Below are 6,000 nucleotides of genomic sequence, written 5' to 3'. Positions count from 1 at the left end.
ATCATTGCTTTCCAATAGAGGAATCTCTCTGCTATCCCTTCCTCCTGTCCCCACTCCAGAACACCAAACCCCAGCTCTTCTTGACCTCGGCCTTTACCTCAAAGTCAAGCCCAGGGAGAGCTTCTGCCTCAGCCTTGGCTCTCTTTCCACCCCACCCCAGTCCCAAGCCTGACCAGTTGCTGCTGGGAACGGGGAAGAAGAGAGAGCAGAGGCAAACTGATATGGCAATAACCCCCCCACACACATACACACACCAGCCATGGTTTCCTCAGCCTCCTTGCTGGCCTCCCACTGGCCTCACCCTCCACGCCCACTCACCCCCAAGCCCAACTCACCCACAGAAGTCTTCCCCAGGCGCCTCCACCCCTACCCACCCCATACTAAAGTCTGCCGTAATCTGGCCCAGCCTTCCTCTCCTGCTTCATATCCTGAATCATATCCATACACACTGGGCTTCCCTGCTGATGGGGAGAAGGATCCCCCATCCCATGTAACTCTGGTACCCGGGCCTCCCTTTGGGATGAATCTGGTACAAAACAGCCCTCCCGGCTTTTTCCCTTCTTTGTGCTCTGGACAGTCTGGGGCACTCAGGCCTAGTTATCTTGGAAGTCAAGGGCAGTGACATTAATAATAATAGCTACCTGAATGTTCATAGCAGCATAATTCCAACAGTCAAAAGGGAAACAACCCAAGTGGCCATCAGAGGATGAACTGATCAACTATGTGGGCTATATTCATGCACCGGAATTATTTTTCAGCCATAAAAAGGAATGAAGTGCTGATCCGTGCTACAACATGGGTGAACGTTGAAAACATGCTAAATGCAAGTGTCAGACAAAAGGTCACATATCGTATGATTCTGTTTACATGAAATGTCTAGAACAGGCAAATCTATAGAGACAGAAAGAAGATGAGTGGCTTAGGGCTGGAGGGGACGTGGCATAGGGTGGTAGAGGGTACAGGCTTTCTCTTTGGTGTGATGAAAATGTTCTAAAATTGGCTGTGATGATGGTTGCATACTCTGAATAGACTAAAAAAACACTTCGTTATACACTTTAAATGGGTGAATTGCATGGTGTGTGAATTAGAGCTCAACAGAGCTGCTTTGAAAAGAATAATAATTAGCACTTGTCAAATGCCTGTCAGGTGCCAGGCAGGCCCCACACAGCCTCTGTTACCCCTCAGGACCTTGTGATGTATAATAGGAGTGGATTTCTGCCCCCAGAGAAACCACATTCACGTGAGGGTTTTTTTTTTTAATTAATTAATTAATTTTAAAAATTAGAGTATAATTGCTTTACCATGTCGTGTTAGTTTCTGCTGTAGAACAAAGTGAATCAGCTCTATGTATACATATTTTCCCTCCCTCTTGAGCCTCCCTCCCACCCTCCCTTTCCCACCCCTCTAGGTCATCACAGAGCACAAAGCTGAGCTCCCTGTGCTATGCAGCAGGTTCCCACTAACTATTTTACACATGGTCGTGCGAGTTTTTTTTTTAAATTCAACTTAATTGGCTATTCCAAAGATTTTTCTTTTCTATTTTTGACAATTGGAGCCCTTAAGATGCACAAGGGAATTGCATTTTGCATTTTAATTTTTATTTATTTATTTGGTAAAAGGAGCAAAGCAAGGACCTGGAGATATATACTGGAACAATCTCCTTAGAAGAATTCAGCAAAGTAGAAGATAAATATTTAAAGAGGAAAGGTGGGGGGGGAGGAGGGGTGGTTAATATAGTGAATCAGTAAGTCACTTCTAAATTAAACAAAACTGGAGCTGAAGAATAAATAGGTTTCCAACTGGCTGTTGCTGTTTTCCTTTGAAAAAAATAAACATTAAAAAAAAAGGGCTGTGACATTGAGATTTATTGAAATAGCCAAGTGGCCTGTTTTTCAACTAGTATGCAGTAAGTCTAGAAGTTAGGAGAGAATAGCTTCCTGCTAGCAGGAAACCTTCGTCTTGAGGACCTTACCCAGGCTCACGGTGTCCTCTGAGGGGAACCAGGATTGAAGTTTTTTATTTCTCAGCAAGAGCTCTTCTGCGTGGCAAGGCCTCAGTAGTACGAAATAAAATGACAGTTCCTTTAGTGCTATAGGATATCCGCTGTAACTCATTGAGAGACCACCCCAGTTCTTTCTGTTTTGTTTTCTGGGTTTCTTTTGCCTTTGTAGGAATCAGACACCTTGTGTAGAAAAAATGGTTTATGCCGAGTAGAGGTGACTTTAGGCAGCAGCTCCCAGGCGATTTTGAAACCCATGCCGAAGTCCCTCCCCTTGTTACAGATGGCATAGAAGTCACAAGTCTGTTAACTGGACTGTTTCTTCTCCTGCCTGTTGTTCCTGCTTTCTCTGTTTCTGTCTGGATAGTCAGGAAAAGATTTAATGTTTCATATTTAAACGAAATATTTAATGTCTACACAGTAAAATTATTCAAATTTCAAACCAGTATTGAAACCAGTTGGAAACCAGCTGATAGTTTCTTAATCTCACATTTAGAGATGAATGTAAACTGTATTCCGTTGAAACGTGCAAGTGTTCGATTCATGCCGTTTAAAAAACTCCTGCCTCTAGGTCCTTGTTAATGGGACCAACTTGTAACGTTTGTAGCCTTAAAGAAATCTCCATGCATTTGTTCTGCTACAGCTCAAAAACATGAAGTGACTGCCTGGAATTTGGGGTTAGTCCCAGTGTTCAGGTGAAAGAGAGGTGACAGCTTTCCAAAGAAGGACCCAAACACACTAACACTGTCTTCTATAGGGATTGTTGGGCAGGCCTGGGTTCCAGGTCTGTACAGTGAACAGGAGGAAGGAAGAGCTCTGAAACAAGGCTCTGATACCATGGGTATATGTAGGAGAGAACTAATAAGATTCTGTTAATTAAGATCCAAAAAAAAAAAAAAAAGGGCTATCATCCCAGTCTACTAATGTAGATACCAAAGCTCAGAGCATTTAAGTGACTTCCCCGAGGTCACACAGCTTGTGGAGGCAGGATTTGAACCCAGAACTGTCTGAAACCACAGTCAGTGTGTAACCACCACACCAAACATCAAGTCTACTCAAGTCTGTTTTCAAGACAGCCGGGAGCTTGCTCGAACTGGGGAGAAACTCAGAAACCCTCAGGCCCTGTCTTCAAGGGTTGCTGGTTCGGTTGTGGACACGCAGGAGTGGTGAGACCTGCCCGAGATGGTGTGGGGCTGGGATAAAGGGCGCGGGGACCTAGCACGATGGTGGAAATACAGGGTGCCTGTCCTAGGCAACACCCCATCTCCACCGCCGCAACCCCCTGTCCAGAATGAGCTGGGACGCCCAGCAAGGTGACAGAGGCCCCGGCAGTGGCGCTGCATCCCGGGGTACAATGGCTGCGTGTCCATCTCCCCGCCAAGGCTGGGCCCGCCCGGCCCTCTCAGGTGTTGCCCCCGTGTGTTTGCTTATGGTCACTGCAGCCTCCGCCGTGTACTCCAGCCCGTGGATGGGAATTTCGAAAATCGCTCCTGCTAAAGGCGGGTGGAGGAGTGAACAGGGAATGTTGTGATCGTCAGAAAAGTGATGGGGCCGCCCAAGGTACCCCTAAGGTGGGGTTCAGCGAAGGGAGGGGGGTCAGGGTAAATGGTGAACCACAGGATGTACAGATTTTTTTCATCATGATGAAAAATAAAGGCTGACCAGTGCTGTGTGCATGGCCAGTGCCGTTCTCCCCAGGGTGGGTCCAGCGGGGCAGGCCTGAGGTGGGCGCCCTTGGGTGTCTGCGGAGGGCACAGCCAGTGTGGCCGAGGCCTTGATGCACAGGCGGAGGAGGTGGGCATCCGGGCAGGACTGTGAGGTCCACGGGAAGGAGTAACCCATGGGGTTGGGGGTGGCTGTGGCCCCAGCAGTAGAGGAGCGCCCCCCAGTGGAGGTGAGCGTCACTGCAGCCTTCCTCTAAGTACCCCCGAGGAAAGCCCTGACACCCCATCTTGGGTCTGTCGGGTCGGATGGGGTGAGGGCGCCTAGACCAAGGGCTCCGACCTGAGAACCAAGAGCCTAGGAATGAGGAGGGAGACTTCTCCTGGGCCCTCACGGAGGTGGGTGGTGAGGAGGGTAGGCAGACGAGTGTGCGCCTCTGTGAGGAGAGAGAAAGAAGGGGAGCAGAGGTAGGGGCTGTCCAGGAGCCCCTGGGGTGACTCAATTCCGGAGTCACAGCCCCCTACGCTTCCCTCCTCCACATCATGCCCCTGGGCCTGGGAAGATGGCAGGAACCCTGGCCCCCATGTTCGGGATGAAATGGAGAGCCAGCCAGGCCAAGGCAGGCTGGCCCAGACGCAGCCCGACCCTGCCCTGAGCCTCCGGCCCTCCGCAGCAGCCCGCTCACCCAGTCGCGCTTCCGAGCTCACGCCCTCCCGCGCCCCCGCCCCCAGAAAAGCTTAACGAAGAGACTCAGAGAGCGGAAGGGGGCTCAAAGAGGGGTCCTCAGTGAGGGGAGGGGGGCTCAGTGAGGGAAAGGGAGCTCATTGAGGGAGGGGGGCTCAGTGAGGGGAGGGGCTCAGTGAGGGGAGGGGGGCTCAGTGAGGGGAGGGGCTCAGTGAGGGGAGGGGCTCAGTGAGGGGAGGGGGGCTCAGTGAGGGAGGGGGCTCAGTGAGGGGAGGGGGGCTCAGTGAGGGGAGGGGGGCTCAGTGAGGGGAGGAGGCTCAGTGAGGGGAGGGGGGCTCAGTGAGGGAGGGGGCTCAGTGAGGGGAGGAGGCTCAGTGAGGGGAGGGGGGCTCAGTGAGGGGAGGGGCTCAGTGAGGGAGGGGGCTCAGTGAGGGGAGGGGGGCTCAGTGAGGGAGGGGCTCAGCAATGGGAGGGGCCATGGGAGGAGCGGCTGTGAGCGGGCAGAATATTCAGCACATAGAATAGACCGGGGAAAGCCCTGAGGGGTGGGTCCAGGCCGCCTCATGCCAGCTGGGCAGCGCCTGTCTCCGAGGCAGCCCCCGGGCTGGGTTTCGCCCGCCTGCCTGAAAGCGGAAGAGGCTTGGGCAGGGCCTCTTTATGGCTCCTGGCGAAACCTGGCCCCCGGGACAGGGAATAAGTTTCTGGTGGGGGGGAGGAGGGAGTGACTCATTCCCCCTCCCAGGCTCCTGACACCCCAGAGCCTGGGAATTACTCCCAAACAGCCAACCAGGCCCGGCCGAGAGAAAACAGCTCCACCCCACCCCGGCTACTCTCACCTCAGGCCTCCCACCGTCACCCACAGGGAGGGACGGACCATGCCCGGAACAGTGGACACCTTGGAGGAGAAACACACCTCCCACACAAACACAAACTCAGGCAGACACACACCCACAGGCTAAACGCAATCCCAAACCTCCGCACCCAGAAACAAACACCCGCCATCCGCGACAGCCCCCAGAGCCCCCGGAAGCCAGCGCACCGAGAAGCCACCGTCACTCCCTCACAGCAAAGCACGGCTCCCAGCGAGCCCGAAGCCCAGCTCCCAGACTCAGCCGGACCCAGGCGTGGGCCCTCTCTGCCGGCCCAGAACCAATCTGGCTTCTCAGTCGGCCAGTTTAAGAGGCTCTTGAGGGAAAGAGAGGGAAGGCGCTGGGGCAGCGGAGGTGGAGGGAATGCCAAATCGGGGTGGGGGGGACCCCAGCCTCCTGCTGAGGAGAGACAGCACACCCTGGGTTTTAACCACCCCAGGGCCAAGCACTGTCTTATCGCAAGAATCTGAGGTGCCCCCCCAACCCACCCTCACTGCCTCCTGTCCCCCACCTTAGGCTCCATCTCAGGGAACACACATAATCTTGATGTCTCAGCACAGGTGTCCATGTAACAAGAGCCGGCTGCAAAATCGCCTCTCCAAGGAGTGCCTGGAATGCCCACCACCTGAGCACATTGGCCATTTCCGCCCCCAGCTGCAGCATCTGCTCCCAGTATATGTGATTACCCACCTCAGACTGAGACTTCCCAGGGCAGGGCCTGTCTCTTCTCGGCAATGTCTCCCCAAAGGCAAGGCCATGTCTCTCCAATCAGACCAGGGCCTCAGT

This window comes from Globicephala melas, chromosome 15 (assembly GCF_963455315.2).
Source record: "Globicephala melas chromosome 15, mGloMel1.2, whole genome shotgun sequence".
NCBI classification, from domain to species: Eukaryota; Metazoa; Chordata; class Mammalia; order Artiodactyla; family Delphinidae; genus Globicephala; species Globicephala melas.
Note: the sequence above shows the minus strand (reverse complement) of the source record.